This window comes from Sciurus carolinensis, unplaced genomic scaffold, assembly GCF_902686445.1.
Source record: "Sciurus carolinensis unplaced genomic scaffold, mSciCar1.2, whole genome shotgun sequence".
In the NCBI taxonomy this organism is placed as follows: domain Eukaryota; kingdom Metazoa; phylum Chordata; class Mammalia; order Rodentia; family Sciuridae; genus Sciurus; species Sciurus carolinensis.
This window is the reverse complement of record NW_025920139.1, coordinates 245,473-258,073: the sequence shown is the minus strand read 5'-3', so window position 1 is coordinate 258,073 and position 12,601 is coordinate 245,473.

Below are 12,601 nucleotides of genomic sequence, written 5' to 3'. Positions count from 1 at the left end.
CGCTTCATGCTCAAAGCACTGGAAAAAAATAGGGATAGTGGGAACATTTCTTAATATTGTAAGGGCCCTCTATGCTATGCCCATGGTCAATATCATTCTAAAGGTGAAAAATTGAAAGCATACCCCCTAAAAACTGAAACAAGACAGGTATGCTCTCACCACTTCTATTCAATTTTGTCCTTGAAACTCTAACCAGAGCAATTAGACAGACTAAGGATATTAAAGGGATAAGAATAGGAAAAGAAGAACTCAAACTCTCCCTATTTGATGATGACATGATAATATATTTAGAGGAACCAGAAAATTCCACCAGAAAAAATTTCAGAATTCATAAGTGAATTCAGTAAAGTAGCAGGATATAAGATCAATGCTCATAAATCCAATGCGTTTTTATACATAAGTGATGAATCATCAGAAAGAGAAGTTAGGAAAATTACCCCATTCACAATAGCTTCAAAAAAAAAATAAAATACTTGGAAATCAATCTAACAAAAGAGGTGAATGACATCTACAATGAGAACTACAGAACACTAAAGAAAGAAATTAAAGAAAACATTAGAAGACAGAAAGATCTCCCATGTTCTTGGATAGGCAGAACTAATATTGTCAAAATGGCCATATTACCAAAAGTGCTATACAAATTCAATGTAATTCCAAATAAAATTCCAATGACGTACCTTACAGAAATAGAGAAAAGCAATTATGAAATTCATCTGGAAGAATAAGAAACCCAGAATAGCTAAAGCAATCCTTAGCAAGAAGAGTGAAACAGTGGGTATCACAATACCAGAACTATACTACAAAGCAGTATTAACAAAAATGGCATGGTATTGGCACCAAAATAGACAGGTAGAACAATGGTAGATAATAGAGGACACAGACACAAACCCAAATAAATTCAATATTTGCATACTATACAAAAGTGCCAAAAATATGCAATGGAGAAAAGATAGCCTCTTCAACAAATGGTGCTGGGAAAACTGGAAATCCATATGCAACAGAATGAAACTAAACCCCTATCTCTCACGTTGCACAAAAATCAACTCACAATGGATCAAGGACCTTGGAATCAGAGAAGAGACCCTGCATCTTAAAGAAGAAAAAGAAGGTCCAAATCTTTAACATGTCAGCATAGGATCAGACTTCCTCAACAGGACTCCCATAGCACAAGAAATAAAAGTAAGAATCAATTACTGGGATAGATTCAAACTAAAAAACTTTCTCTCAGAAAAGAAAACTATCAGCAATGTGAAGGAAGAACCTACAGAGTGGGAGAAAAATCTTTTTCATTCAGTCACTCATACTTCAGATAGAGCAGTAATTTCCAGAATATGTAAAGAACTCAAAAATTTCTACACCAAGAATACAAATAACCCAATCAACAAATGGGCTAAGGAATTGAACAGACACTTCACAGAAGGTCAACAAGCAATCAACAAATATATGAAAAAGGTTCAAAATCTTTAGTAATAAGATAAATGCAAATCAAAACTACCTTAAGATTCCATTTTACCCCAATTAGAATGGAGATTATCAAGAAAAAATACAAGCAACAAAATAGTGTTGGAGAGGATGTGGGGAAAATGGTACACTCATACACTGTTGGTGAGGCTGCAAATTAGTGCAGCCTCTCTGAAAAGCAGTGTGAAGATTCTTTAGAAAACTTGGGATGGAAACATCATTTGACCCAGTTGTCCCTCTCCCTGGCCTATACCCAAAGGACTTAAAATCAGCATACTACAGAGATACAGCCACATCATAGTTCATAGCAGCTTAATTCACAATAGCCAGATTTGGAACCAACCTAGATGCCCTTCAATTGAATAGAAAAAGAAACTGTGGTATATATGTATATATATGTATATATATATATGTATATATACATATATGTATATATATATGTATATATATTTATAATTGAATATTAATGAGCCATAAAAAATAATAAAATTATGGCATTTGCAGGCAAATGGATGAAATTGGAGAATATCATGCTAAATGAGATAAGGCAATCTCAAAACAACAAAGGACGAATGATTTCACTGAGGAGAAGATGATGACATCTAATTGGGGGTTGAAGGGGGTCAAGGATGTAGGAAGGAGGGATTGTATAGAAGGAAAAGAGGGGTAAGAGGGATAGGGAAAGGAAAAAATAATAGAATGAATAAAAAACTATTACCCTAGGTAAATGTATGATTACACAAATGGTATGCCTCTACTTCATGTATAGAGAAGCAAGATACATCCCAATTGTTTACAATAAAAATAAATTTTAAAAAGTTATCAACAAAAGAGCAATTAATCCAATCAATAAATGGGCAAACAGCCTGCACAGACACTTCTCAATAGCAAGTAGACATAGCCCACATATACATGAAAAAGTGCTCAACATCTTTAGCCATCAGAGAAATGCAAATCAAAACCACACTGAGATTCCACCTGCCTAGTCATCACAGTTTGTCAAATAACCAAAAAGTAACAAATGCTGACAAGGATGTGAAAAAGGAACACTTACACATTGTTGATGTGAATGTAAATTAGCACAGTCATTATGAAAATCAATATGCAGGTTCCTCAATAAATTAAATATAGAATTTCCATATGATGCAGCTATATAGCATTCCTAGCTATATTTCTGGAGGAAATGAAGTCAGCACACAAAAAAGATAATTGTATACCTATTTTTATTGTGGCATTACAAACAATAACCAACTTAAGAAATCAGCCTAGGTGCTGTCAATAGATGACTAGACAAAGAAAATATGACATATATACATATGGAATATTATTCAGTCATAAAAAAGAAACAAGCATGTCTTCTGCAGGAAAGCAGGGTACTGGAGTTTCTCATGTTAACTGAAATAATTCAAACTCAAAGACAAATATCATGTGTTTTCCCTCAAACATGGAAATTGTTAGGAAAAAAAGATGATCTGAAAGTAGATAAGGTATTTTAGGGAAGGGGAAGAAAAATAGACAGTGAAAGAAAGAGGAGAATAAGAGAAAGTAAATGGGATGGTGCACACAATTAAAAAATGATATTTGGATGTATAGGAAAGTCAGTGAAACCCATTAATTTATAATATTAATGTGTTAATACTTGTAACGAAAGTTGTCTAATGTAAAAAAATATTAAAGCGAGTTTAACACATACCCACGCATAGAGTTCTTGCTTGTTTTGCCCAATTTCAATTATATGTCTATAATAATTTCTATAAATTCCTTCATTAAATACTGAGTTCTCTGAAATATAACCATGATGATTTCAGAATGATGGGTTCAAAAACTTTTACTACTTTATCCTATTTTATAAGTTTATGTCAACTTTCTCCCACAGAGGGGTATTTGAGCTGCATTGGCTATACAGATGCTACACAGTCATGTATCTGATACGTAAGTTCCAGAGTTTCTCTGGGGAATATGACTGTAGCACACATGTAGCTATGTGCACAGGTCCAACTTTACTATTGATGCCATTTTCTTCCAAAGTGTACATTAATTTACTATGAAAGGCAGTGGAGAGGAAAGTTGCTCTTAGTTCATGTTCCTGCCAACACTGTACCATCAGAATTCATTTTCTTCTAATAATTAGAGCATAAAATGCCCTCTAGCAGTGGTTTAACTTGCATTAGCTTAAAGGAGCCCACCATCTTAGATACACCCTGAATTAATTTTAAGAAAGAAAAGTTCCATGTCATTCAGTTCAGTAAATATACTAAAAGTAAGACCAGTTCAGTGTTTTGCTTGCCTTTCTAAGTTCCCATCTCACCAATTTGTGGCTTGAATACTCCTTACATTTTTGGCCAACTTTCATATATATTTAGCTTTTAAAATAGTTTAATCTATGTTTTTAGTGGGAAGACCAAAGGCCAAGCTGAAGGAATCTTTATTGTCTTCAAACACTGAGATCCATATTACAAAGGGATGAAGGAGAGGGGAGAAAGGGGAAAATGAATATTTATTGTATGCAGACAACATATTTGCAGAAAAAAAGAAAGCATAAGCAACAGTGCTGGAACCCTTACAGCCAAAAGGCAAAAGGCTTCATCACTGGTTGCCTCTTTGCATGAAATCCTGACAAAGCTATGAAACGAAGAGAGGTACATAGAGATTTGCTACTAGTTCAGTGTCAAGGAAGTCATACTATAAGTAAATATGTACTGTTTTCTCAAAATATTAGGTTTAGGAAAACACTACCACAATCATTTCCTCACTTTTGAGCAAGCACTGACACAAAAAAGAAATGAAGGCACCACATTTATTAACTTATCTTGAGAAATTTTGAAAACCCGGGCATACAACTGGAAAATAATGAATTTTGATTTTCTCTTCTCTAGTTAATAACAAGCACAGTAACCATCTCATGGTTTATGAAAATTCAGAACACAGAAATACCCAGAACACAGAAATACTACTAATAACCAGTGTTATTATTAAGAGGTAAGTTTTATGTGTACTAACAAAATTACTCTTTAAAAATTTTTTTTGTAGTTGTAGATGGATAGAATGCCTTTATTTCATTTGTTTATTTTTAGGTGGTGCTAAGGAGCAAACCCAGTTCTGATACATACTAGGCTAGCATTCTGCCATTGAGCAACATCCCCAGCCCCAAAATTACTATTTAAATTTAAAATAAAAAATTCCTTTTTTTTTTTAACCTTTTTCCATTTCATTAAAAGATTTGTTATTTTGGAGGTACAAACTCTATGATCACTCTCAATTACTTCTTCTGTTTCCCGATTCTTCAAATCATGAAAAGATTCAGTTCATCATCTAGGCTTTAAAAAAATCTATCATGAAAATCTGGAAGTTTACTATAGCATTTGAAAAGAATAAAATTTCTTTTTAAATATTATCAGCATAATGAATGAGGAAAAATGTGAAAAGCAAACTTTTTTTAAATACAAAAAATAAACATGTAAAAGAGAAAATTGTAAAAATGAACCATTATTGATTTTGATGACCCACTAAGCATCCTTCAACCTTTTCTAGTCATTACATAGGCCTGATTCAAAAAGACATATACCTGTAGAATGTTCTAGAACTGCAAATTATTTCTGCTAATCCCCAATAATTCAGTGAGAGAGATACAGAACATACTGTTATCTATTTTAGGTAAAGAAATAAAGTTTACCATGAGGAAACTGAACTCTAGAGAAGTTAAGTAACTGACAGTCATATAACTAGTAAAGACTGAAACAGAACTAGAATCCCAAGTTTCTTTTAAAAGATCACTGAGACTAGAAATTTCTAGAGCAGTGCTATTCACGGGGAATACAATGCAACACACATAGGTCATTTAAAATTTTCTGGGAGAACACTGAAAACAAAAGAGAGGTAAACTTTAAAAATATATTCTATTTAATTCAGTATAACTACAATGTTACCACTTCAACATAAAATCAAAATAAAATTATTATGAAGACATTTTACTTTCTGTTATCCATGCTGTCTTTGAAATCCAATGTTGTATTTTAGACTTACAGTATCTCAATTCAGACCAGACTCATTTGAAGTTCTCAATAGGTACATGTGATCTGAGATCACTGTGCTGGGCAGCACACTTCTAGATACATTGTGGACAAGGACTTTGAAAATGGTCCAAGGTGTGAAAACCCTCATAATCTAAAACCTTCAAATTATAACTTGGAATTATACCCATGTCATTTATATAAATGTAAAATGAATGAAACATAAACATAAGAACAAAATTTCTCAGTTAAACATAAGAACATAATTTCTAAGAAGCTATAATTATTAAAGTATTTACTACTTTCCTTATTCTACATTCAATCTACTTCATGTCCTGGTCTTGAATTATTTTGTGAATGACAAATGAAAGAGTAATAACAATAATGAAAACAGTTAATATTTGAATATTTTACTGTGTCCAGCAGTGTTCAAAATTCTTTATATGAATCAATTCATGAAGGAGAAAAATAGTTAATTTATTTAAAATATTCAACCTCCCAAATATGGTTATGTTAATAATATAGAGATATTTAAGCACAATTGTTATTTCAACTTTTCATTTTCTATATACACAAATCTATATAGTTTTACATTATTTTTTTTTCTTATTTATTGTGAACAAATGGGATACATGTTCTTTCTCTGTTTGTACATAGAGTAAAGGCATACCATTTGTGTAATCATACGTTTACATAGGGTGATGTTGGTTGATTCATTCTGTTATTTTTTCCCCTTCCCCCCACCCCTCCCATCCCTCTTTTCCCTCTATACAGTCCTTCCTTCCCCCATTCTTGCCCCCCTCCCTAACCCTCACTCTAACCCTAAAACTAACCCCTCCCACGCCCCATTATGTATCATCATCCACTTATCAGCGAGATCATTCTTCCTTTGGTTTTTTGAGATTGGCTTATCTCACTTAGCATGATATTCTCCAATTTCACCATTTGCTTGCAAATGCCATAATTTTATCATTCTTTATGGCTGAGTAATATTCCATTGTATATATATGCCACAGTTTCTTTATCCATTCATCAACTGAAGGGCATCTAGGTTGGTTCCACAATCTGGCTATGGTGAATTGAGCAGCAATGAACATTGATGTGGCTGTATCTCTGTAGTATGCTGATTGTAAGTCCTTTGGGTATAGGCCAAGGAGTGGGATAGCTGGGTCAAATGGTAGTTCCATTCCAAGTTTTTTAAGGAATCTCCATACTGCCTTCCAGAGTGGTTGCACTAATTTGCAACCCCACCAGCAATGTATGAGTGTACCTTTTTCCCCACATCCTCGCCAACATCTGTTGTTGCTTGTGTTCTTGATAATCGCCATTCTGATTGGGGTGAGATGGAATCTTAGGGTGGTTTTGATTTGCATTTCTTTTATTACTAGAGATGTTGAACATTTTTCCATATGTTTGTTGATTGTTTGTAGGTCTTCTTCTGTGAAGTGTCTGTTCATTTCCTTAGACCATTTGTCGATTGGATTATTTGTAGTCTTGGTGTTGAGTTTTTTGAGTTCTTTATAGATTCTGGAGATTAGTGCTCTATCTGAAGTGTGATTGGCAAAGATTTTCTCCCACTCTGTAGGCTCTTTCTTCACATTGCTGATAGTTTCCTTTGCTGAGAGAAAGCTTTTTAGTTTGAATCTATCCCAGTTGTTGATTCTTGCTTTTATTTCTTGTGCTATGGGAGTCCTGTTGAGAAAGTCTGGTCCTAAGCCGACATGTTGAAGATCTGGACCTACTTTTTCTTCTATAAGATGCAGGGTCTCTGGTCTGATTCCGAGGTCCTTAATCCATTTTGAGTTTAGTTTTGTGCACGGTGAGAGATATGGGTTTATTTTCATTTTGTTGCATATGGATTTCCAGTTTTCCCAGCACCATTTATTGAAGAGGCTATCTTTTCTCCATTGCATATTTTTGGCCCCTTTGTCTAGTATGAGGAAATTATATTTGTTTGGGTTTGTGTCTGTGTCCTCTATTCTGTACCATTGATCTACCTGTCTATTTTGGTACCAATACCATGCCGTTTTTGTTACTATTGCTTTGTAGTAAAGTTGAAGTTCAGGTATTGCAATACCCCCTGCTTCATTTTTCCTGTGATGGATTGCTTTAGCAATTCTGGGTTTCTTATTCTTCCAGATGAATTTCATGATTGCTTGTTCTACTTCTGTAAGGGACATCATTGGGATTTTAATTGGAATTGCATTGAATCTGTATAGCACTTTTGGTAGTATGGCCATTTTGACAATATTAATTCTGCCTATCCAGGAACATGGGAGATCTTTCCATCTTCTAAGGTGTTCCTTAATTTCTTTCTTTAGTGTTCTGTAGTTCTCATTGTAGAGGGCTTTCACCTCTTTTGTGAGATTGATTCCCAAGTATTTTATTTTTTTCGAGGCTATTGTGAATGGAGTAGTTTTCCTAACTTCTCTTTCTGAAGATTCATCACCTATGTATAAAAATGCATTGGATTTATGAGCATTGATCTTGTATCCTGCTACTTTACTGAATTCACTTATGAGTTCTAAGAGTTTTCTGGTGGAATTTCCTGGTTCCTCTAAGTATATAATCATATCATCAGCAAATAGGGATAGTTTGAGTTCTTCTTTTCCAATTCGTATCCCTTTAATTTCTTTGGTCTGTCTAATTGCTCTGGCTAGAGTTTCAAGAACGATATTGAATAGGAGTGGTGAGAGAGGGCATCCCTGCCTTGTTCCAGATTTTAGGGGGAATGCTTTCAGTTTTTCACCATTAAGAATAATATTAGCCATGGGCTTAGCATAGATGGCCTTTACAATGTTAAGGAACGTTCCCACTATCCCTATTTTTTCTAGTGTTTTGAGCATGAAGGGGTGCTGTATTTTATCAAATGCTTTTTCTGCATCTATTGAAATAATCATGTGATTCTTGACTTTAAGTCTGTTGATATGGTGAATTACATTTATTGATTTCCTGATGTTGAACCAACCTTGCATCCCTGGGATGAAACCCACTTGATCATGGTGCACTATCTTTTTAATACATTTTTGTATGCGATTTGCTAAAATTTTGTTGAGAATTTTTGCGTCGATGTTCATTAAGGATATTGGTCTGAAATTTTCTTTCCTCGATGTGTCTCTGTCTGGTTTAGGTATCAGGGTGATATTGGCTTCGTAGAATGAGTTTGGGAGGGTTCCCTCCTCTTCTATTTCATGAAATACTTTGAAAAGTATTGGAATGAGCTCTTCTTTAAAGGTTTTGTAGAACTCGGCTGAGAAACCATCAGGTCCTGGACTTTTCTTTGTTGGTAGGCTTTTGATGACTTCTTCTATTTCATTACTTGAAATTGGTCTATTTAAATTGTGTATGTCCTCCTCGTTTAGTTTAGGCAATTCATAGGTCTCTAGAAACTTGTTGATTTCTTCAAAATTTTCTATTTTGTTGGAATATAGATTTTCAAAATAGCTTCTAATTATGTTTTGTATTTCAGTCGAGTCTGTTGTGATATTTCCTTGTTCATTCCGAATTTTGGTGATTTGGGTTTTCTCTCGTCTTCTCTTTGTTAGTGTGGCTAAAGGTTTATCAATTTTGTTTATTTTTTCGAAGAACCAACTATTTATTTTGTCAATTTTTTGTATTGTTTCTTTCATTTCAATTTCGTTGATTTCAGCTCTGAGTTTAACTATTTCCTGTCTTCTACTACTTTTGGTGTTGGTCTGTTCTTCTTTTTCTAGGGCTTTGAGCTGTAGTGTTAGGTCATTTATTTTTTGAGTTTTACTTCTTTTATTAAATGCGCTCCATGAAATAAATCTTCCTCTAAGTACCGCTTTCATAGTGTCCCAGAGATTTTGATATGATGTTTCTTTGTTCTCTTTTACCTCTAAGAATTTTTGAATTTCCTTCCTAATATCTTCTGTTATCCATTCCTCATATAATAGCATATTGTTTAATCTCCAGGTGTTGGAGTAATTTCTGTTTTTTGCTCTTTCATTTATTTCCAGTTTCAATCCATTATGGTCTGATAAAATACAAGGAAGTGTCTCTATCTTCTTGTATTTGCTAACATTAGCTTTGTGGCATAATATATGGTCTATTTTAGAGAAGGATCCATGTGCTGCTGAGAAGAAAGTGTATTCACTCTTTGTTGGTTGGTATATTCTATAAATGTCTGTTAAGTCTAAATTATTGATTGTGTTATTGAGATCTATGGTTTCTTTGTTCAATTTTTGTTTGGAAGATCTGTCCAGTGGTGAGAGAGGCGTGTTAAAATCACCTAGTATTATTGTATTGTGGTCTATTTGGTTTCTGAGATTGAGAAGGATTTGTTTGACATACATGGGTGAGCCACTGTTTGGGGCATAGATATTTATGATTGTTATGTCTTGCTGATTTATGGTTCCCTTAAGCATTATGAAATGTCCTTCTTTATCCCTTCTGATTAACTTTGGCTTGAAGTCCACTTTATCTGAAATGAGGATGGATACCCCAGCTTTTTTGCTGGGTCCATGTGCATGGTAAGTTTTTTCCCATCCTTTCACCTTTAGTCTATGGGTATCTCTTTCTAAGAGATGAGTCTCTTGCAGGCAACATATTGTTGGATCTTTCTTTTTTATCCAATCTGCCAGTCTATGTCTTTTGATTGATGAATTCAGGCTGTTAATATTCAGGGTTATTATTGAGATATGATTTGTATTCCCGGTCATTTGACTCATTTTATTCATTTATTTGCTTATTTTTGACACAACTTGGTTCCTCTTTATTTGAGAGTTACTTTAGGATATCTCCTCCCTTTGCTGATTTGCTTCTTTGTTTTTCATATCTTCTTCATGGAATATTTTGCTGAGAATGTTCTGTAATGCTGGCTTTCTTTTTGTATATTCTTTTAGCTTTTGTTTATCATGGAAGGATTTTATTTCATCGTCAAATCTGAAGGTAAGTTTTGCTGGGTATAAGATTCTTGGTTGGCATCCATTTTCTTTTAGGGCTTGAAAAATGTTATTCCAGGCCCTTCTAGCTTTTAGGGTCTGGATTGAAAAATCTGCTGATATCCGTATTGGCTTCCCCCTGAATGTAATTTGGTTCTTTTCTCTCACAGCCTTTAAGATTCTGTCTTTATTTTGTATGTTAGGTATTTTCATTATAATGTGCCTTGGTGTGGGTCTGTTGTAATTTTGTGTATTTGTAGTCCTGTAAGCCTCTTGAACTTGATTTTCCATTTCGTTCTTCAGATTTGGGAAATTTTCTGAAATTATCTCATTGAATAGGTTGTGCATTCCTTTGGTTTGTTTCTCTACGCCTTCCTCAATCCCAATAATTCTCAAATTTGGCCTTTTCATGATATCCCATAGTTCTTGGAGATTCTGTTCATGATTTCTTACCATCTTCTCTGTTTGTTCAACTTTGTTTTCGAGGTTAAATATTTTGTCTTCAATATCTGAGGTTCTGTCTTCCAGGTGTTCTATCCTATTGGTTGTGCTTTCTATGGAGTTCTTAATTTGGTTTATTGTTTCCTTCATTTCAAGGATTTCTGTTTGGTTTTTTTTCAATATCTCTAACTCTTTATTGAAATGGTCTTTTGCTTCCTGTATTTGCTCTTTTAACTGTCTATTGGTGCGTTCATTCAATGCCTGCATTTGCTCTTTCATTTCATCGTTTGCTTCCCTTATCATGTTGATTATGTTCATTCTGAACTCCCTTTCTGACATTTCTTCTGCCATGCTGTCATTGGATTTTATTGATATAACATCCAGATTTGTTTGAGGCATTTTCTTCCCTTGTCTTCTCATATTGTTCAGGTATCAGTGGACTGCAGAGATGTTGCAGATTTCCTCTATTGACTTATAATGTCCCTGAAGATTGCTAGTGTATCCCCTCTTATCTTTCAGTAGCCTGAAGTCCTAGAGGAAGTTGATACTTCGGTGTTCCCCTAGGTAGCTGCCTCTCTAGGGGTGGTGGTCTTCAGGTGGGGTATATTCCCTGCTAGAGGGCAGAGGTGCCTCTACTTGTTGACCAATGGTCATCCAAAGGCGAACTAGACGCGGGCTGAGGCAATGCCTGTTTGGGCCTTTGTCTCTGGTTTTACCGTCTTTGTGGGAAAACCTCACTTGGCGGGGAAGACCCACCCGGTGGGGAGGTCTCGCTAGTCCGTTCCCCTCCTAGAGGTTCCCCTCGGTCCACAACTACCGCCTGGGCAGGGCAGCCTTCCCAAGCAACGTTTCCAGGGGCCTGGACCTACCTCCTGGGCTTGGGAGCCCTGCCCTTTGCAGACGAGTCTCCTTAGGTGGCCCCTCCTCAGAGAGCTGTCCGAAGTCCTGGAACCTTTGCTCCACCCCTCAGCTGGTCTCTGTGTAGCTCTCCTGGGCCTGGGAGCCTCACCCTTCGTAGATGAGTCTCCTTAGGTTGTCCCTTCTTAGAGAAGCTGCCCGAAGTCCTGGCACCTTCACTTCGCCCCTCAGCTTGTCTCTGTGTAGTTCATTCAAGAAAAGGTGCCTAGGTCCCTGGACCGGACCTTGCTATGCACCTAATCGCCTGGCTATGCGACCCGCCTTCTGACCAGTCACTTGGAGCCTCGTACATATGTTCCAAGCCCCAGTGACCCGTCGCTCGTCTCTTCCTCCAGACAGCCACCCGGTGCTCTGTGTGGGCGCTTGGAGACCAAGCCACTCACTGCGTACCTCCACCTCCTCTGGGCAGTCCCCTCCTCGTTGCTCAGGTGGTTGCTGGATCCAAACAACTCGCCGCCTGGGCAGGGCAGCCTTCGCAGGCAACGTTCTCTTTCTCTGGCAGCCACTCTTTCTCTGGCAGCCGCTGGAGCCCTGGCAGATCGCTTCAAAACCTAGCGGTGTGTCGCACAACCTCCTGTGCAAAGTTCCCCGCTTTCTGAGTTCACTTCTCCAGCGGGGGAGGTGTGTCTTGCCGCCTGGGCAGGGCAGCCTTCGCAGGCAACGTTCTCTTTCTCTGGCAGCCACTCTTTCTCTGGCAGCCGCTGGAGCCCTGGCAGATTGCTTCAAAACCAAGCGATGTGTCGCACAACCTCCTTTGCAAAGTTCCCCGCTTTCTGAGTTCTCTGCTCCAGCGGGGGAGGTGTGTCTTGCCGCCTGGGCAGGGCAGCCTTCGCAGGCAACGTTCTCTTTCTCTGGCAGCCGCTGGAG